General features: G+C 41.7%; 1 protein-coding gene across 5 annotated transcripts in view; it reads right to left on the bottom strand.

The window, feature by feature from the left end:
* The window catches only part of MYRIP (myosin VIIA and Rab interacting protein), a 689,287-nt gene that overhangs the window by 475,257 nt on the left and 191,277 nt on the right, over positions 1-22,753 (bottom strand). The gene's annotated exons all lie outside the window — the stretch shown is intronic.

The raw sequence follows: 22,753 nt of genomic DNA, 5'->3' as shown, positions 1-22,753 counted from the left end.
AGTTTAATTTCCCCCTCGTCCGTCCTCTCTCGCACGGGACACAAAACACACAGCTGATCTGCTCCCCCTTCGCCCCCCCCCCTCTCCTGTGTTCTCCGTGGGCATTCAGGTGTGAAGCTAACAAGCTCACATTTCCCGCGGAGAACACAGGAGAGGAGGGGAGGGGGGCCGAAGGGGGAGCAGATCAGCTGTGTGTTTTGTGTCCCGTGTGAGAGAGGATGGACGAGAGGGAAATTAAACTTCAATCCCGGTGTCTCTGTGCTGCTGTTACATGAGAGACACGCTCTCCACTCACAGTCGTGCTGACCCCTCTCCAGTGTGTGTATAGACTCAGGAAGATCCCGCCGCCCATGAACATCATAGAGCTGCTGAGCTGCTGATCGCTGCCTCCCCCCAGGTGCTGGGGGGGTACAGAGATCTGCCGGGGGCCAAGGTGCACAGGGGAGTCCAGCAAGGTACAGAGAAACCTCTTTAAGGGGGGGTGACTGTCTAGGGACCCTAAAGTAAGGGGGGCTCTCTGGGGACCCTGATGTAAAGGGGGTTCTCTGGGGACCCTAAAGTAAGGGGGGTATCTGGGGACCCTGAAATAAGGGGGGGCTCTCTGGGGATCCTGAAGCAAGGGGGCCCTCTGTGAACCCTGATTTCCAGTACCACCGCCACCTCTCCTCCAGTACCACCACCACCACCGTGCCACCCACCTTCAGTATCACCACCACCCACCTCCAGGACCACCACCCCCCCTCCAGTACCACCGCCACCACCCACCTCTAGTACCACCACCACCCCCTCTCCAGTACCACCACCATGCCACCCACCTCCAGTACCACCGCCACCCCTCTCCAGGACCACCATCCCCCTCCAGTACCACCGCCACCCTCCTCCAGTACCACCACCCACCCTCCAGTACCACCACCACCACCAGTACCACCGCCACCCACCTCCAGTACCACCATCCCCCTCCAGTACCACCGCCACCCCTCTCCAGGACCACCATCCCTCTCCAGTACCACCGTCACCCCTCTCCAGGACCACCAGCCCCCCTCCAGTACCACCACCACCACCCACCTCCAGTACCACCGCCACCACCTCCAGTACCACCGCCACCCCTCTCCAGGACCACCATCCCCCTCCAGTACCACTGCCACCCCCCTCCAGTACCACCACTGCCACCCACCTCCCGGACCGCCACACCCCTCCAGTACCACCACCGCCACCCACCTCCAGTACCACCACCACCCCTCTCCTCTGCACTGGTGACACAGGTTTCACTGGTGACACAGGCTGCACTGGTGACACAGGCTGCACTGAAATGTTTTACTTTGTTGTACAGTGGAAAAAAAGATAGTATCAAAATCATGCTTTTCGGGGGGGGGGGGCCTTCCTGATTTCTTGCACCGGGGCCCTGAGGTTTCTAGTTACGCCTCTGGACTCCAGCCACTGAGCCCTGGAAAAAAGACCCACCCACAGAATCTGCAGTTTTTCGGTTCTCATAACAGACAGAGGGGAGACATTTGACAGGTAAAGAGACATGCAGGAGGCATGTATATCCTTATAGATAACCCCTATGGAGAGGATGACATTGGGTTTACATCCACTTTAGGGGGAAAATCTTCAAGTCCTTAATTGTTTAAAGTAACGCAGTGCCGTATAGCAAAAAGTGTCCTTCAGAGGTTTTCCAGAGGTCAAGTGGTTAAGCATTATTATTCGACCGAGCCTAGGAAAGTTCAATAACATACATGCTATGCTTTATATGACACGGCAGCCTTACAGCCACCATCTGGACAGCACAGCTATGCCAACACAATTTAAAACGAAAAAATTCTCAACTAATAGGAATACTGAAGACCTCTACAGCACTTGCCACATATTCCGACATTGCTAACATTTTTTGCCTCATTAAACTGAAGCCAGACTTCCTTCCCAGGAACAGCTAGCGGAATAACGAAGTCATTATCTTGTTACACAGAAAATTATGCTGGAGTATGACAGTACAAAGCATACTCAACATCCAGGCCAACATTTCCTCAGTGCAGTGAGCAATCACTTGTGACTTCCTAAGAATATGCCTTAACAAAACAGTCTGACCTTAAATCTTAGTGACACCTTTATTAAGTAATGGCAGATGCAATCAGGCAGTAAAACAAAGATGGAATTGTAAACTAGTAAGCATATCTGAAAATGCCGCTTCCTAAAAGGTAAACCTTCTCTTTAACCACTTTGTGTCTAGGGCAATTTTTGCATTTTTTCACATACGTTCCGATCTGTATTGTTTGCAAAAAAAAAAAAAAATACTTAAAACCCCCAAACAATTATATATTTTCTGAAAGCAGAGACACTGTAGAATAAAATGGTTGCAGTCGCAATGTTTTAATTTGCTTGATATTTGCACAAATGTTTATCAAATCTTTATTTTTAAGATAAAATGAGTGTACACAAATACAATATAATACCCATTTTTTTGGTAAAATATAAAAGATGGGGGTTGTATCGAATAAATAGATACCAAACATGTCAAATCTTAAAACTACGCATGCCTGTGAAATGTGAAAAAAACGATAGTATCCAAACTTGTCCTTGGTGATGCTTTAAAAGCCTCTACAGGCTCTAAATTAGGAGGTGACTGTGAATGATGGCACCATAATTATTGCTCCTGACATTCATACTTCACGTATGGTGCAATTGCTGTTTACATACACATAGGTACCCTATACACGTGCTTTCATTTGTGTGTGTGCGCAGGTTAAAAGAGTTGCCGTTAAACTTTTTTTGCAGCTTTTGGGTAACTTATTACCCATTTGGGTTTTATTATTCGTTTATCACTATAATGCACATTCAAACTTCTTTTTAAAACAACTATTTTGGGTGCCATCATGCATTGCCCACCCATGGGCACACATCTACTTCCTGTTTTTCCCCCTTGGGTTCTCGCTAAGTCACACTTCCACAGCTCCTGGGTAAGACTCCCCTGGCACTCACCATTTGGAAATATTGTCATATCTATTCTTAGCTGATTTGTAAGTATCAGAGCCCCTCAGGTGGTTTTTGAGGTTGGAATTACTCTATGTAATACCAGTAGGTATGTCAAATGCCTTTATCTTATAGATACTGTACATACATCTACTCCTAAAGAGTGAACAACATAATATCAGATACCATTAGGTATGTCACATGCCTTTATTTTACGAAACACGTCGAGTTTATGGATGCAATTTTTGTTTTAATCGTGTATTGCCAGTTGGATTGTATGTGATCAACATTATATTTAATTATGTATGAAATGCAATAATATGGATTCATTACAAATCAGTTTGTTGCAATATTTGGTCATTTATTAAACAACATTGTTGGAAACTAGTTATTTATTGGTCAAATGTGCTGTGCCTCATTTAAAGTCCCAGCACAAATAAATTTGTTGTATTGAGATATTATGAAGGGATGGAGGCACATCACTGGGTGTACTAGGCCACATTCTATTTTGTTCCACTTCATCGTTGCCTCCCACAGTCAGTCTAAAACGTAAAAAAAAAAAAAAAAAGTTGTCACAGTAACAAAATCACTGGTTTGTCTTACAATCATCTGCCAGTTAGATACCCCTGAAACCATCAAGACTGGTGCAGGGTCCATAGTCCTGAATTGGATGTGAAGACACAGAGGAACAGTCCACCGTTGGAGCATAGGTGAGCGCTGTCAGCCAGGGGAGCAGAGAATCTGCTAAATAAAACGACTTTTCCAATATTTAACCCTTGCAGTATAGGTTTAACCCCGCTGCAAGCAAAACTTTTTACTTTTGCGGCAGTTGGGCTTGAACCAAAAAGTCTGTGAGTGCTTTGATGGCTGCAAAAAATTTTTTGGCTGATGCTATCAAAATTTCCATTAATCTTAGGGTCACCATACATGTTCCAATCTGATTGTACAATTTCTGTACAATCAACTTTAGATTGACCAAAACTTTGTATTATTAGGACCTAGTTAATCTATCCAGTCATTTTTGTATCCCATCAGGCAGCCCTGGTACTACAAAGGTTTAGGCCACATTCACTCTATGAAGTGTGATGTCAGGCTTCACACATATGCACATTTTTTGTGGGTTTTCATGCTTGAAATGTAAAACGACTGTACCTTTTTTTTTGTCTAAAGGTGTCCCTGAGTGGGGACACTCCAATGCGGAAGGGTAACACACCTGGTTCACATCTTTGCAATTTTTAGTGCACCGTGCATTTGGCAGAAATGCACTACACTCCATTTAACACAGTTTTCTATGGCTCTAGTTAACATCTGTGTGTTTTGAGCCTGGCCTTTTTTTGGAAAGGCTCAGGGACTTTTTTTTCCCTCAGCAGATTGCATTTCAAGTGTAATAGACTTTCAATGGACCCACACTAAAAATGGAAATGTTGTGTTTTGCCTTTTTTTTGGCTAATAGGAAAGTATGACAGTTTTGTTAATGGAATGAGACTTTGATGAAACTTTGATGTGACGTTACACTCTCTGGCACTGAAGTCGCATCAAAGTAGTGCGGGAACCTTTATGTTCAAAGTCGCATGTTAGGGTTAGAGTCAGAGTTAGGATTAGAGTAAGAGTTAGGGTTAGAGTTGGAGTTAGGGTTAGAGTTGGAGTTAGGGTTAGAGTTGGAGTTAGGGTTAGAGTTGGAGTTAGGGTTAGAGTTGGAGTTAGGGTTGGCAGTGATTGGTAGGGTTAAGAATTAACGGTAATTGTAAGGTCTAGTGGTAACTGTAAAAGAATGAAGACAAGGCGCACCAACCTTGCGCATTACCCAAGTAATATTTATTAAAATCAAAAAGAAGGAAACATACTCACAAACACGTGGATTGTAAAAGCATTTCAAAATCCACAATGGACAAAAAGAAACTAGGTCACCAGGACTTTGTCCAACACACTGGAGGATCCTCCAGATGCTGACGCGTTTTGACGGGGATTCCCTCTTCCTCAGAGCTCTGAGGAAGCCTCAGGGCTCTGAGGAAGCGGGAAGCCCCCTCTCGAAATGCATCAGCCATCTGGAAGGTCCTCTGGCATGTTGGACACAGGCCCGGGGACCTGGTTGCTTTTTGTCCATTGTGGACTTTGATATGCTTTTATAATCCATGTGTTTGTGAGTATGTTTCCTTCTTTTTGATTTTAATAAATATTACTTGGATAATGTGTAAGGTGGGTGTGCCCTCTCTTCATTCTTTTACAGTGTTTCCATTGGGTATCCCCTGACCCTTGGAGGGTAGCAAGGCCTGTACATGTACTGGGAGTCATAAGAACTCCAGGCTTCTTCCATTGCCATAGCACTACTATTGAGCGCAGGAGATTTTGTTTTACTGTGGTTAGTGGTAACTGTTAAAATTAGAATGCATTCCAAAATGCATATGTGTTTTGTTTTTCGGAAATTCTCACCGTGTGTAGGCTCCATTGGACATTTTGTCACCGGAATTTCCGACACACAAAATTTGAGATCTGGATCTCAAATTTTCCGACAACAAAATCCATTGTCGGAAATTTCAATTGTGTATACACAATTCCGACGCACAAAGTTTTACGCATGCTCGGAATCAAGCAGAAGAGCCGCACTGGCTATTGAACTTCAATTTTCTTGGCTGGTCATACGTCACCACCTTCTTGAGGTTCAGAATTTCCGACAACATTGTATGACCGTGTGTATGCAAGACAAATTTGAGCCAACATCCGTTGGAAAAAATCCTGTGGATTTTGTTGTCAGAATGTCCGATCATGTGTACGCGCCATTAGTTAAGTTATTATGATCATACAGGTCTATGAGGTTAATAAATGGTAATAGGGATAGAACGTTGCATCTATATTCAGTACATCTATACATCCTCCAATGCCAGGCACACAATGCCTAAGTATTGGTTTGTTCAATCTTACCAGAACACCATCTTCCGCAGAAAAGGTAGATTTTCAGCTCTTCTATTCATTTTAGTTTATAGACTGAATGTTGTAGAATAAATGAGCTCAAATAGGCCCACTGCAAAATCTACTGTCCCATCTGTAGTTACAATTCCAGAGTAAGAAAGTTAACTGTCATTACAATTCTTTTTATAAACAGTGCAATCTGTCATAGCCACTAATGGCTGAAAAATTCCCACAGGGCTGGAAATCACTGTGTTTGCTGCCAAAAATAGCATTTGAATCACTCTGTATTGAAGAACACCATAGGAACATCTCTGCTGGTAAATGCACTTTGCTAGAGAATTCTTAGGATAAGAGTGCTGTAGCCGCAGTCTACAGTACAGGAAGACAATCAATGTTTGATTCTAGTCATACATAATCACAGCTCATCCGCTGCTGGATAATAGTTGTATTTGGCACTCATTGCAGAACCTGACTCATTCACTATGCAGATAACAAACAAAGGTCAATAGCCAGTGGTGTTTACAGGAATGCACCTTTCTTTCTTACCAGCCTGTGAATACAGTATGCTGTTTCTTGAAGATTTGAATAAAAAATTGCACCTGTGTCTAGACTTTGGGCATTCAATTATTAACATATTCTTAACTACCTGTATAGGATCTTTAAGACAATGCATCACTGACCTTTCTAGCTACTTGTACTCTGAACAAATTCATTCTTAAAGATCACAGGATGTTTCTAAGGCTGGATTTACACTGCTATGGTGCACATTAAAGCCCATCTCCAGGAATTACTCAAGATCTACCCCCACTCTGCAAGGGTTTTAAGCTCAATATGTCTAGGGAGCAGAGAAACAGACAGCATTGCTTAGCATTACATCGGCATTTGCATAAAATACATGCAGAGGGTATATACCAATTGTTTGTTAATAGGAGAATCCACAAAATGGAGAAAGCTACCATCCTACAAATCCCCATGGGGAGATGCAGTGACTATACAGAAAAAATAGAACAACCACAGAAAAGAGGGTATATAGGAAATGATTTCAGAATACATTGTTCTAAAAATGCACAAAGCAACATTAGGTACATATCAATTACCAATCAAGGAACCACAATCCATCCAAAAATGAAGTAGAAAAACAATATCCTTACAAAAAGGCTCAAAAAGCAAAAATGTATAATAACGAGCTTTAGAAAGAAGACCAATTTTCCCATTTCCTTAAAAAAAATTATCATGGTATCTTAAAGCCCAGGAATTACTCCACATCTACCCTTGAAATGGGACCCCCCACTCTGCAAGGGTTTTAAGCTCAATATGTCTAGGGAATAGAGAAACAGACTGCATCACTTGCCCTGACTACCCACTCTGGCAGACTCTAGTGCTCTCTTCCTCACCCCAAAGCTCCAGTCTTTGGATGGTCCCTCTGTGTCACCATGTACGATGCATGACATTGGCAGGACAATACATAGAGGAGTGTGAATGCAGCCAGGAGCATTTTATTACAGACAATTTTTATTAGAGCTCATGATACATACAGAGTCACAAAAAGTACATCAGCGTTTGGGTATATAGGAAATTATTTCACAATACATTGTTCCAAAAATGCACAAAGTAACATTAAATACATATCAATTACCAATCAAGGAACCGCAATCCATCCAAAAATGAAGAAGAAAAACAATATCCTTACAAAAAGGCACAAAAAGCAAAAATGTATAACAACGAGCTTTAGAAAGAAGACCAATTTTCCCATTTCCTTAAAAAAATTAGCATGGTATCCATAATAGTATGATACATCTTTTCCATGAGCTTTATAGCCTCCATTCTTTGTAGAACCTGAGACCAAGACACATAGAGAGCGCCAGTTGAAAGCAATAGTCCAGTGAATTGCACTGAAGAGGATGTGAACCAATTTCTGTCAGGGAGACGATACTTCTGGTAGTGCAGCAAAAAACTGACACATTGACAGGGTCAAAGTGAGTTGTATACCAGTAATTCGGGATGTCCTAACAGATGTCTCAGCAGATAGAAAGTTCTACAGTTCCAAAAAGTGTGCAGACACATACCCCTATCAGGACGTCCTCTGAAACAGGTCTCATAGGCTGTTGGCAAAATGGCGTTTATTTTTACAGGAGTAAGATACCGTCTTGTGTGTAATTTGCTATTTCTTCTACTGAAATGGAGTGTGTACTCTTATGTAGATTAGAAAGCATATCTAACGAATCCTTAGCCAAGAACTTATTTCCAGTCTTCAATTCCCACTGGGGACATTGCTGCGCATCTGCTTGACAAAAGCCAACCATTAATGTAACTATATATTAAAAAAATAGAAATAATGCCTTTGTCTCTGGGTGAGGACAGACAGAAACACTCAAAATCAGTATAGGGTTTGTCTAGGTTGAGAGCATTTTGAGAGATATAAAAGTGTCTGATCTGTAAGTATTTAAAGAACTCCGCCTGCATATTGTTGTTGTAAATGAGAAAAAGAAAAAATATGAGAACCATCGGAAAATGACTTAAGGGAAACCAAGCTTGGCTCCAGTTAAGCTGATAAATTCGATCTAGAGAGACGTGCTCGTGGGAAAGTATAATCTCCAACAAAAGAGGCCAGAGGAGGAACCCTAGAGAATAGGTTATATGTATCTATATATAATCACCACAGATAAACAGATGGGTGTATCACTTCATCTGAAGGGGCTAACTCCCTAGGCTTGAATAATTTGGACCAAAGTAGTCCAGGAAGGTAAAAGTGGTTAATAGAGGTGGTTTAAAATGATAGCCAAGGAATATGGGTAGGAGGAGCATGCCCCTGGGCAAATTGAGCAAATCTAGCAGCAACATAATAAAGCCAGAGATTGGGTACTCACAGGCCATCCTGTGACATTGACTGTATAATGCCAGGATCATTTTAGAGAGGAGGCTTTGCGGAACCAGCTGCACCTCTGGAGGGGCTCTGCTTTACTCTGGTTCATCTGTGCGGTGCATTTTATGTGTGTTATTATTGAACATAACGTGTTTTTTTTATGAATGCTCAGCAAAGATGCATCAAGCACCACAATTAAGACTCACAAAAAAAACACGCAGGTGTGAGCAGGGCCTAAGCCTTCCAAAACTAAAAGAAAACATGGCTCTAAATACATTTTAAGTGAAACTGGTCTGCCCACTGTAAGCCCACGTACACACGGTCGGAAATTTTGGCAACCAAATCCGTCGGATTTTGCCCGTCGGATTTAGTCCGACGGATTGTGTCCGAAACTGTTGCATGCACACGGTCGGGCCAAGTTGGCGAAAAATCCGATCTTTCAGAACGTGATGACGTAATTTCGTTACGATGGGACTACATTCAGGCTAGTAGCCAATAGCTTTGATGTAGGAATTTGATCTGAGCATGCGTGGCACTTGGTCCGATCAAAATGCTCTACACATGATCGGATTAGGTCCGACCGGCCCAGTTGGTTGGGAAATATTTCCAACATGTTGGAAAATTGGGACGGACGGAGATTCGGACGGAATCAGTCCGATGCATACCACACACAGTCGGATTATCTGACGACATGGTCCGACTCATTCCGACAGATTCTCCGACCGTGTGTACAAGGGCTTAGGGTTCTTCTACACAGTATTGAAATATGAACCTTGGATCTTCCTGGCAGAAAGTTCCTGTGCAAAAAACATGCATATGGTCTGTGTAGTGAGTGCTTTTATATGCATGTATGCGCGTAAATGTGCATAACATATCTTCTTTCTCCCCGAATGCCAATTATTCAAAAGAAGGGGTAATTTACCCAAGTTTACTGACCAGTAAAGCAGTTTGTTTTTTTTTTTTTTAACTGATTGCTGCGCTAGTTTACTGACATTGTGCATACATTATGCATACAGATTAGTAAAGAAAAAAAAAGCCTACAAATGTGGCATTTTTGGTGCCTGTGTGCAAGAGCCCTTATACTTCAAGATTTGCTGTAACCATGAGACATGAACCAATTCACTTACCTCCAGAATCTTTAGTTTATTAGCTATATCTCTAGCAATGCTTTGCACTAGTGGGGGCTGGTGCTCAAAATCTTTGGGGGTGCAAACAAACTGAAAACTTTTGAAAAATTCTTAAAAAAAACATCAAATGCAGCCACTTTGCCCATCAAATGCAGCCACTGTGCCATCAATTGCAGCCACTGTGCCCAACATATGTAGCCACTGTGCCCAGCAAATACAGCCACTGTGTCCATCAAATACAGCCACTGTGCCCAGCAATTGCAGCCACTGTGCCATCATATGCAGTCACTGTGCCCATCATATGCAGCCACTGTGCTTTTCAAATACAGCCACTGTGCCATCAATTACAGCCACTGTGCCATCAATTACAGCCACTGTGTCCATCATATGCAGCCACTGTGCCCAGCAAATACAGCCACTGTGTCCATCAAATACAGCCACTGTGCCCAGCAATTGCAGCCACTGTGCCATCATATGCAGTCACTGTGCCCATCATATACAGCCACTGTGCCATAAATTACAGCCACTGTGCCATCAATTACAGCCACTGTGTCCATCATATGCAGCCACTGTGCCTAGCAAATACAGCCGCTGTGCCCATTAAATACAGCCATTGTGCCATCAATTACAGCCACTGTGCCCATCATATGCAGCCACTGTGCCCAGCAAACACAGCCACTGTGCCCATCATATGCAGCCACTGTGCCCAGCAAACACAGCCACTGTGCCCATCATATGCAGCCACTGTGCCATCAATCACAGCCTCTGTGCCCATTATATGCGGCACTTACCACTCATGTGGCAGGGCTCTGCTCCACTCCTGGAGGGACAGGGCTCTTCTGCAGTGGTGGGAAGCGGCGGCTCTCCTCAGGCCTTCTCTGCCATGTCTCCTCCTCTTCCGCCAAATTGTTAGACATCCAATAGGATTGCCTAATGTTTTGACCAACCAGGAGACGGGTCTCACTGACCTCGGTCAGTCGGCCACTTTAAGATCAGTGCTAAACATCTCAGCTCCATCCTCCTTTCCCAGATGTAGTCTTTTTTGGGGAAACGCGCCGGAAGGAGACGGGAGCTGTGACGTTACCATTGTACGGATCTGCTGGTGATTCCACAGTTGGATTATCCTCTCTCTACTGCTTGATTATTTCTACTTTGTTGTAGCTTAATAAATTTACTAAGTTTTACACATTACGCAATGAGCTTTCCTTCTGTTTAAATTCAAACACGGACTGAGGGCAAGGTGCAGAGCGAGTCTGAATCGGAGTGTGTGAGGCTGAGACGCCAGTTTTCAGGCTATCCATCTGTCACAGGGGTCAGAAAATCCCCCGAACAAGGCTATACACAAGATAATGTTTTACGTCATGCTTTTCATGATCTCCTATAATATAGAGATCATGTGGATTTGGTAAGAAGCAAATTGAATCATTACATTGGTGGAATACGGACTTATCTTTATTTGTCACAGGGAGCGGTGAACTGTGTAATATCTTGGTGGAATATGACAGGAATACACATTTTGAATGGACTCTTAAAGAGGAAGTAAAACCCACCACCTTTATTTCCCTGCAAAGTTAAAGCATAATGGGCTACTATGTATCGCATAGTAGCCCATTATGTATCACTTACCTGAAACAGAAGCTCACGCTGTCACCATTGTCCCCACGAGCAGGGAGCTTCGAACTTCGCCCCTCTTCCTTCCGGGGGGGAGCGAACTCTGGCTCTGTGACTTGCCAGAGTCGGGTGACGTCACATGCTCGCCGGAGCCACCAATTAACAGCATGACCCCAATTAGAAACGGCACAAAGTGCCCTTTCTAAAGGGCGCATGTGCCAATGACATCGGTGCATGCCCTGTAGTCAGCGGCGATCATCTTTTTAGTAAATATCTCCTAAAAAGTGGAGGTTTAGGAGATATTTCATGCGCCTACAGGTAAGCCTTAATATAGGCTTACCTGTAGGTAAAAGTGGTTGTACAGGGAACACAACCACTTTAATTATTATTGATTCTTATTGATTTTTATAGAAAAAAAAAGTTTGTGTTGATATACAGACTGATTTTACTGTTGTGAGTTTAGTAACACTTTAAAAAAGATTGTTGAGACCCACATGTTGAATTTTGGCCAATTCCGCAGGTTGACTTTTGTTAAGCTGACCATACGCTAGTAGAGTTTCATGTAAAAAATGTTGTTTTTAGAATGAGTGTTTCATTTTCTAATTGTTGATGGGGCAAATCTATGTTCATTTTTGACCACAGTGACAAGAGAGTAGGACGGAAAAAAAAATCTTGAATAAACAGGGTATGTGGTTTTTGTTTGGGAAATTCATAATTACATAGTTACATAGAAGAGTTAAAGTGGAAGTGAAGTTACCAGGCTCAGATGATACACAGGAATGAAACGAATCTCCTTACATAAGTTTTACATGTATATCTGCTGTCCTTCTCTTTCTATACTCTTTAGAATTTTTACATCGTGTTAGAATTTTTACATCCTCATTCAGCAGTAGGAGTGGATTCTTGACTTACACTGTGTGACAGCTGATTGGAGGAAAGGCACTCCCCCTCCCCCTTCAGATAGGCAGAGGAACAAAGATACTTTCAGAGCTGTGCTGTGACATGACAAGCTCTCTGCTAATCTATTTAAAGTACCCACCCCAACACAAATTTCCAGCTGTGTTTATCTCCCATCTGGGAGAACTTGTCAGAAGTTATCATACTGATAACAGAGGAACGAAACAGTAGAAAGACATGGGACTCAGGGCTTTGGAGAGATATAAGTAAACAGTACACATATATGTGCCTAGGTCAAATTTAATGAATCGGGTTTACGTCCACTTTAATTCACTAAAGGCAAATACACGGTGCACTTTGCAAGTGCAGTTTCTTCAGAGCTTAGTAAATGAGGGGAAGCTCTGCTGACTTCCATCATCCAGTCATGTGCAAGTAAAAATGCTGTTTTTTTTTATTGCCCTTGGGTATTTTTTTGCAGTGAAGCTTTGCCACATTTACTAAGCTCTGGAGCGACTGCACTTGCACAGTGCAAAGTGCACAGTCTACTTGCCTTTAGTAAATTTACCCCATGTTAACGATGTAGTCACCTAGAGTTACATTCCATTCATTCCAAAATTGCATGTTACAATCAGACCAAATTTTAAACTTCTTTTAAACAACAGTCATCAAATCTCTGTTGGCATTATCAAATACACTGGTGAGATTTTTCGTACGAACATTCACTTGAAAATCCACCAGTGTATGGCCAGCTTTAAATGGACACTAAATGATAGCCTTACTCTCAAAAAACAAAAAAAAATCCACTATTTCATGGCCCTGTAATCTGTTTTTCATAAAATTGTTTCTCATTGTCTCTTTCTGCCTCCTCGTTGCATCCTCTATGGGCTCTTTTACCTCTCCTTTTTCCCCCTCAATTTAAAGCGGCGTTCCAGCTGAAATTTTTTATTTTTCAAGTCAGTATCGACAAACACGCTGCTGACTTTTAATAAGCACACTTACCTGTCCAGGGTGCCCGTGATGTCGGCCGCCCGAGGCCGATAAGAGTAAAGTAAGCTAAAGTAACTTCATATCACAAAAAAGGGCCTGGTCATGAAGGGGGTAAATCTTCCAGAGGGCAAGTAATTAATAAATAAATAATCAATATCCTGACCAATGAAATTAATGAATGCCCAAATGCTTGACACACCCGGATGCGTCTAAACGTGCCTAAAGGCATTTGAAATATGTGCACGTGGCCCTATAATGCCTCATTGTAAAAATTCGGAGTGTATTTGCCATTGGACTCACTCACACAATAAAATGAATGCACCTAAAAAAAAGTTGGATGAAAAAAAGCATAATAAATTTACTTTAAATGCAAGGTGTTTATAGCCTGCACAACAAGTCCGAATCAATGCAAATATATATTTTTTTTCCAAATACTTATTCACATTCCGAAACATGCTGTTTTTCCACAATAGATGCACAGTGTTAATATTACATATTTCATAGATCCGCACGAGTTGACTTAGTGGTTAGAATAAGGAAAAGCCAGAGGGGAGCCTTATATAATGATGGATTTGAATTGCATTAAAAATGGAAGCCAGCAGGTATTAAAAGCTCACAAACAGCAGGATACGAGTACACTACTATAGGGCATTTATTTATCAAGGGATACGGAGTGACTCAGCAGCCTAATTCATGTCGCTATAGCTAATTTTGCCTTGCCAGCTTTTACTTAGTGTTTTGCTCGCCAATCAAAAACACATCCAAAAAAATAGTAATATTAGCCGTAAACAGGTTCCTATATTGGACTATAATTCGATCTACTTCTGCATTTTTTTAACTTCTTCAGCCCCGGAAGATTTGACCCACTTCCTGACCAGAGCACTTTTTGCGATTCGGCGCTGCGCCGATTTAACTGACAATTGTGCGGTCGAGCGACGTTGTACCCAAACAAAGTTGATGTCATTTTTTTTCACACAAATAGAGCTTTCTTTTGGTGGTATTTGATCGCCTCTGCGGTTTGTATTTTTTACGTTATAAACAAAAAAAGAGTGACAATTTTGAAAAGAAAAAGCTATTTTTTTTACTAAAATAAATAATTCCCAAAAAAATATATATATGGCAGACACATCGGACACTTTCGACACTATTTTGGGACCATTGACCAATTTTGGGGAATGCCCATCCCCCCACAGTTAGAATTACTCTCTCTCTCTCTCTCTCTCTCTCTCTCTCTCTCCCCCCTCTCTCTCTCTCTCTCTCTCGCTATATATATATATATATATATATATATATATATATATATATATATATAGAGTAATTCTAATATATATATATATATATATATATATATATATATATATATATATATATACAGCGATCAGTGCTATAAAAATGCACAGTGTAAATTACACTGGCAGGGAAAGGGTTAAACAGTAGGGGGCGATCAAGGGGTTAAGTGTATCCTATGGAGTAATTCTAATGCCCTGTACACACGGTCAGACTTTCCGATGGAAAATGTGCGATCAGATCTTGTTGCCGGAAAATCTGATCGTGCGGGGGCTCCATCTAACTTTTTCCATTGGAATTTCCGACACACAAAGTTTGAGAGCAGGATCTAAAATTTTCTGACAACAAAATCCAATTGTTTAAATTCCAATCATGTGAAGACAATTCCGACGGGCAAAGTGCCACGCATGCTCAGAATAAATTACGAGACAAAAGCTAGTGGCTACTGGCCCATTTATAGTTCCGGCGTACGTGTTCTACGTCACCGCGTTCTGAACAATCGGATTTTCTGACAACTTTGTGAAACCGTTTGTATGCAAGATAAGTTTGGGCCAAAGTCCATCAGAAAAAAATCAGACGGATTTTGTTGTCGGAATGTCCGACCGTGTGTACAGAGCATAACTGTGGGGGGATGAGCTTCCACTCACATGACAGCGATCACTGCTCCTGATGACAGGGAACAGTGATCTCTGTCATGTCACAAGGCAGAACAGGGAAATGCCTTGTTTACATAGGCACTTCCCCGCTCTGCGGCTCCGTGAAACAATCACTGGAAGACTGGTGGATATTGAGTCCGCTGGTCCCACGGGCACAGTCACCCTGTACACAGCGCGCGCCCGCTAGCCCCTGCAATTAAAGGGGATGTACAAGTACATCCATTTGCCTACCGCTGCCATTATGCTGACGTATATCGGCGTGCAGTGGTCGGAAAGTGGTTAAGGTGATTCAAATTGCAGACATACATGGGAATTTACAAATACAATTTATTGGTCATCATAGACAGTTAAACAAGATAAATCCTACCTAACTGAAAAATGTATTCTTTGATAATGTGTGTGTACCATAAACAATTGTTGGCTATGCTTTAGCAGATTACCAGTAGATTTACAAAGGAATGTTCATGTGAACATTTGTACTTCAAAATGTAATTTGCTTTTAACACATCATTTTGGAATGAATGTAATTATTCAAACAAAAAATGAATTCATTGTTACAATTTTATTATGGAAAAGGTTTCCATCTTGCCCCTTTGAATTTTCAGGTCATTGCATCCGAACACGAACATCGATTTGACCCCTCTGACCACTAGAATATTAAATGAACTTGCCTGAACTGAAAGTTTTCAAACAAAATTCTTCTAGTGTAAGCCCAGTATAAGTAATAAAAGAGGTTCTTTGGTCAGTTAAAAAAAAAAAAAAATAGGAATCAGCAGCTACAAATACTATAGCTGCTTACTTTTGATAAAGAGACACTTACCAGTCCAAGGATCCAGTGCTGTCCTCACCCAGGCCGGTTCTACCGGTCCATGGTGTCGCAATGTTAACAGTGGGAACCCGGCTGTGACTCCTTGTGGCTTCACAGCTGGTTCCCCACTGTGCATGTTTTATGGGCAGTGCTGTACTCTATGAATGGTCCCACAGCCTTCTGGGACCTGTGACATGTCCTAGGAGATTGTGGGAAAGGAGGGAAGAAATATGATCGGGTACCTGCCAGAAATAGGCTCCCGCTCCCTGAAAAAAAAAAATGGATCAGCAGAACTTCGCTTTTAAGGTGAAATGCAGCTTTAAGGCTCCATGCACACTGAAGCTCATTTTTGGAAATTTGAGTGTTTTTTTTTTAACAGCCCATAAACTCCCCTCTATGTTATCCTATGTGTCCATGCACACGTGGACGTTTTTGGATGTTTATCAGCAGTGGAGTTTATGGGCTGCTTTCTGAACGCCATAAAATCATGTTCAGGAGTCGTTTTTCTGGCCACAAAAAATGCTAAAAGCTCATAAAGGCTGATAAATGTTGATAAGTGCTTATTAATGTTTTTTAACTTTTTTGATCCATTAAAAAAAAAAAGGGCAAAAAAAATCTAATAAATGCTATTGCAAAAATGTTAAAAAAAACATTGAAAGACTCACTGCAAAGCAACTGGCATTTTTATAACGTTATTTTAACGTCCAGTGTGCATGGAGCCTAAATTGTCTTGCAAAGGGAACTTATTAAACAATAATAAACAGTAATGCTTTGCAGAGAGGTTAAGTGATACAGGTTAAATTATACAGGTAGCTAGTTGTGATAGAGTAGAGAAGGGTTAAGGTTCTTTCACATGAGCTGTCTGGTCTTATCCACCTGTCAGTTTTTCAGGTGGATCTGATGGAAAGCTCAATGTTCAGGCTCGGTTCACACAGGGGCGACTTGTCCAGGCGACTTCGCCGCCTGACAAGTCGCGCTCCGTTCTGTACTATGGAACCGTTCTAATAGGAGAGACTCAAGTCGCTCCGACTTAGAAAAAAGGTTCCTGTACTACTTTTGCGGCGACTTCGGGCGACTTGCATTGACTTCTATACAGAAGTCGTTTTGCAAGTCGCCGCTGATCGTGTGCAGGTCGCGGCAGGTTGCGGCGCTGCAAGTCGTGCCGCCTACTGTGTGAACCGAGCCTAAGGGTTTACATCCAATTACCTCTGAGTCCTTCTACATTAGAAAAAAAAAGAAAACTGAAAAGGTTTGTGTCCTTTATGCAGAATTTCCCAATTCATTCATGTAACAAGTGTAGAGAGTTAGACACAAAAAGTTTGGAGGTAAGGGACTTTTGCGGCACCAAATATTGGAAGAAAAATAAGAAAAGGTGTTCTAAAAAAATATATAAATTTATTTCATATTCATGAAATTCTCTTTAACCACTTGCTTACTGGGCACTTAAACCCCCCTCAGTCCCAGACCAATTTTCAGCTTTCAGCGCTGATGCACTTTGAATGACAATTGCGCGGGCATACAACACTGTACCCAAATGACATTTTTATAATTTTTTCCCCACAAATAGAGCTTTCTTTTGGTGGTATTTAATCACAGCTGGGAGTTTTATTTTTTGCTAAACAAACAAAAAAAGATGAAAAAAAAAAAAAAACATGTTTAATAGTTTGTTATAAAATTTTGCAAACAGGTCATTTTTCTCCTTCATTGAAGTGCGCTGATGAGGCGGCACTGATAGGCTGCACTGGTGGGCACTGATGGGCTGCATTGGTGTGCACTGATAGGCTGCATTGGTGGGCACTGATAGGCTGCACTGGTGGGCACTGATAGGCATAGTTAAGCCGGCACTAATAGGCACAGATGAGGCGGCAACGATGGGCACAAATAAGGCGACACTGATGGGCAAAGATGGGCACGGATGGGTGGCACGGATGGGTGGCACAGATGGGTGGCACGGATGGGCACTGATAGGTACCACTGATAGATGGGACTGATGGGCACTGATAGGTGGCACTGATAGGTGGCTCTGATAGGTGACACTGATGGGCGGCACTGCTGGGCACTGATGGGCACTGGTAGATGACACTGATGGGCACGGATATGTGGCACTGGGTTGCAGCACCTTTGTTGAGGCAGATTGTGGGCACTGCTGGGTGGCACTGTGGGCACTGCTGGGTGGCACTGATGGTTGGCACTGTGGGCACTGCTGGGTGGCACTGACGGGGGGCACTCATTTTTTATTATGTATAGTTATGATGGGGCAGGTGGGCACTGGCAGGGCTGGCCGTGATTGGGACTGATGTCCCGATCACGGCTGCCGGTGATCGGCTTTTTTTTTGTCCTCACGCTGTCAGCGCGAGGAGGAATAATAGCCGATTACTTGCTCCGTTATATCACATGATCAGCTGTCATTGGCTGACAGCTGATCACGTGATAAGGGGTCGGGATCGACCCCTTGCACGGATCGGTGATCAGGCGAGTCTCATAGACTCGCCGATCACAGAGCGCGCCGCGGGGGCGCGCAGGCCGCTCGTGCACGGGACTACGTCAATAGACGTAGTCCCGGAAAAGGAGATCCGCGCTGTAGCCGTCATTCGGCTATAGCGCGGGTCTCAAGTGGTTAGAGACCAAAGATGTTCCATCCCAGTACGTTCAACATGTTTCATCATGATCGGCTTCTTCAGGAACAATGGAGTAGAGATATTCACCTCTTTTGGTCTTTAAAGAGAATGTCACCTGCGTTTAAGCAATAGGTGTCAATTATAGACCAGAAGGAATTGTATTAAATGTTTGACTATTTTTTATATTTTGTGTAATGTATATGAAATAAATTTGTATATTTTTTTAGAACACCTTTTCTTATTTTTCTTCCAATATTTGGTGCCGCAAAAGTCCCTTACCTCCAAACTTTTTGTGTCTAGATTTCCTTTTGGGATGCTGGTACCAGTATTGTATATTATTTGAACAGATCCCTGTCAGAGTACTTTTTTCAAAGTGTAGAGAGTTCTCTGCTCACTTAGCTGTCGAAAGAAAAAAAACAGACAGCCTGACAAGATTTTCACAACATTGTCCGCGCTAGTAATTAATTATAACATTGTAACTTTTTGTTATAGATCAAAGGAATGAACTTTGGTGTGTAGACGAGGGAAGTTTAACCATTTAAAAACGAAACCTTTTTTGATACTTGTTTCTTACAAAGTTAAAATCTGTATATTTTGCTAGAAAATTACTTGGAACCCCCAAATGTTATATGTTATATATATATATATATATATATATATATATATATATATATATATATATATACATTTTTTTTTTTTTTTTTTTTTAAGCAGAGACCCTAGAGAATAAAATAGCAATTGTTGAAATATTTTAAGTCACACTATTCGTGCAGCAGTCTTTCAAGTGCAATTTTTGGGGTAAAAATATACTTTAATGAATAAAAAAAAAACTAAACAGTAAAGTTTGCCCATTTTTTTTTTTGTATATTGTGAAAGATGATGTTGAGAGAATTGTGATCTTTATTCTAAGTAAAACAATTGTGCAGCTCTAATGGACACAGATGTCACAAAAGTGACAAATGTGCCTTCCGGCAGGAAATGTATTCACAGATCCCCTACTGAACAGAGGATGGCCACAAGAAAGAGGCCTTAGAACCTTTGACAGATCTTAATACTGTCTGTCCCCATGAGGGAGATTTCCCATCACTTAAAATAGAAGTTAAGAGTCAAGGATTTATTTTAGGTGCTAGGCTTAATGTTAAAATATTTTTATCTAAAAAATATTGGATAGAGTAGGGGAGGGATAAAACCACATTCATGTATTTGGATAGAGTAGGGGAGGGATAAAACCACATTCATGTATACACCCCTTGTAAGCTGCTATGACACCAATCCTCAAAGAAAGCGAACACTCAGCAGCTCCCACCTTCCCACACTCTCATATAAGTGTGTAAAACTAAACTACCCGGAATATTACTACTGCTTTATCCAACTTAATTTTACTGTTTCTGGATACAAAATCTTGCTGTGTTTAACCCCATATAACCCCCTAAACTAAAAGTTTATATAAAATGTGTTGATCCTAAAGTCTCCACTGCATTATAAATGACCACACTCACTAGGGTATAAACCAATAAAATCGCCCAATCTTTATGGGTGTACATTGGATGAGGCTGTGTAACTGCTGTGAACTGAGTCAGAACAATATAAGAGCAACTAAGTAGTTGTGTTGGTTGCTCTGCATGTACATTTACAACGTGAGTGGCATTTTTGTATGGGCATGAGTGAATGAAGTATAAAGGATAAAGCACTATTGGGCATTTTTCTTTGTATGTGGCTGAGTGTAGGACCTTGTGTCCAGGGATCTTTGATTTCTCCCATGTTGTTCAGGTAGATCTCCACCTCTCTAATGCCATGTACACACAGCCGGATTTTGACAGAAAGGTCAGATGGAACGAATCCATTGGACAATTTGACCGCGTGTGGGCTTCATCGGACCTTTGCTGTCGAAAAATCAGACGGACTTTAGATTTACAAAAAACAAACAAAAATATCGCGCTTGGGGCAAAACCTAAAAGCTGCAACTAAAAACCATCAAATATCAATTATAGATTAAATCAGAAAAAATTATATATAAAGTTGCGCTGAATATACGTGAAATCTATAGTGTAAAGAGTAATGAAATCCAATATAGATTATATATAAACATGAATCAAAAAAATATACCATGTAAGAAATTCAATCAAAAAAGTCCTTATACGAAAACAATTCTGAATATGACTAAAGTCCCCAAGTAATAGAGAACAGGGAAATCAGTCCTTCTCAAAGGTTTGATGAAATCTTCCTGGTTTTGCCAGTATCACTTCCAGACCGGAAAAAAGTTGGACTCTTACCGCAATGGATGGACTCCGGACCAACTGAGTCATTAGCACTAGCAGACAAACCCTCTGCAGGGATCACAGATGTGTACTCCGTTCTCACACGCCGCTAAGAGCGTGAGTACGTTCGGATCTTCCGAAGATTACCGACACGGGCCAAAGGATTCCGGAACCAGCCGATCGTCCTGCTTTCCTCTCGGTCAACATGAAGCAGATAGGCAGGGTGGCCGTCCAATCACAGTTAATTTCCGGAGTTATGCAGAGCTCTCTGATAGGTTATCATATATACGAAGGTTCTTCAGTGAGAAAACTAAATCCTCTGCTCCATTAGGCTCCTTTCATTCTCCCTGCATCCCCTTCTCTCCAATACTCCAGTGTTACAGGTCCTGTGACATCATCAATTCAGGATTTTTTTCGTATAAGGACTTTAGATTTAGAACATGTTTTAAATCTTTCCTACGGACTCGAGTCCGGTCGAAAAATCTATTTGTCTGTATGCTAGTCCCACAGGTGAAAACCAACGCTAGCTACTGGCTATGAACTTCCTTATTCTAGTCTGGTCATACGTCATCACGGTCGAATCCATCTGACTTTGGTGTGAATGTGTGTGGCCAAGTCCGTTCGTTCGGAAAGTCCGTCGGAGGTCCGCCGAAAGTCCGTCGTGAAGACCGTTGGACCTAGTTTGCTGGGAAGTCCGGTTGTGTGTACACGGCATAAGGTTGCCTACCACTGGTTTAGTTGATCAAACTCTAGATTTCCTACTTCCCTCCAAAAAAACGTAGTGTCAAGCAGCCCAAGGTTTTTCAGTGCAGCCAGTCCTAGATTCTATCAATCTCTACGAATGAAGTCCAAAACATGAGACTTCATTTTTTAATAACATCGGAAGTAGTTTTACATAATAAAATTCCACTGATGCCCCGTACACACGAGCGGACTTTTCGACATCCAAACTCCGACGGACTGAGTCCGGCGGACTATCCGCTCGTGTGTGGGCTGCAACGGACTTTAGCTTCGCAAAAGTCTGACGGACTTTAGAAATGAAGCATGCTTCAAATTTTCCCGACGGAACTCCGCCGGACCCAGGTCCGATGTAGAAGTCCGCTCGTCTGTATGCTGTTCCGACAGTCCTAAAACGACGCATGCTCTGAAGCAAGTACGAGACGGAAGTGCTCGGTCTTGTAAAACTCCAGTTCGTATTGGAAGTAGCACATTCGTCATGCTGCAAATTCTGTGCTCGTTTAAATGTATAGCGCATCTTCTTTATAATGCTAGAAGAACGAAGCCTTTTGATTTATAATGCTAGAAGAACGAAGTTGCTTTGCTGCTCATATTCACTCACAGAGTTCTCACCAAACACATTTCTGTTTTATTTCTCCTCATCTCATGAATGATCTTGTTTTTATTTTAAAGCCCCATCTGAATTTTTTTTTTTTTTTTTTTTTTTTTTTACTAATTTTTTTTACTCCATATTTTTGGTACAATTCTTTACCATGTTTTTCTTGTGATCTCCATATTTAATTATTCTGTCAATTAAAACCCCCCCAAAAAAAAAAGTTGTTAACTTGACCGAATAATTAAATATGGAGATCACAAGAATAAAAATGTTAATGATTTCACCCAAAAATATTGATCAAAAAATTACTCCAAAAAAAAATAAAAAAAAATGAAAAAATGTTGGTGACTAATTTTTGGCCTACATATTTTTGGTACAATTCTTGACCATTTATTTTTTATTGTGATCTCCATATTTAATTGTTCCGTCAAGTT

The sequence above is a fragment of the Lithobates pipiens genome, unplaced genomic scaffold (assembly GCF_037356315.1).
Source record: "Lithobates pipiens isolate NorthernLeopardFrog02 unplaced genomic scaffold, aLitPip1_a1.2 Scaffold_19, whole genome shotgun sequence".
Taxonomy (NCBI): domain Eukaryota; kingdom Metazoa; phylum Chordata; class Amphibia; order Anura; family Ranidae; genus Lithobates; species Lithobates pipiens.
The sequence above is the reverse complement of the archived record's forward strand: the minus strand, read 5'-3'. Positions and strand labels throughout refer to the sequence as shown.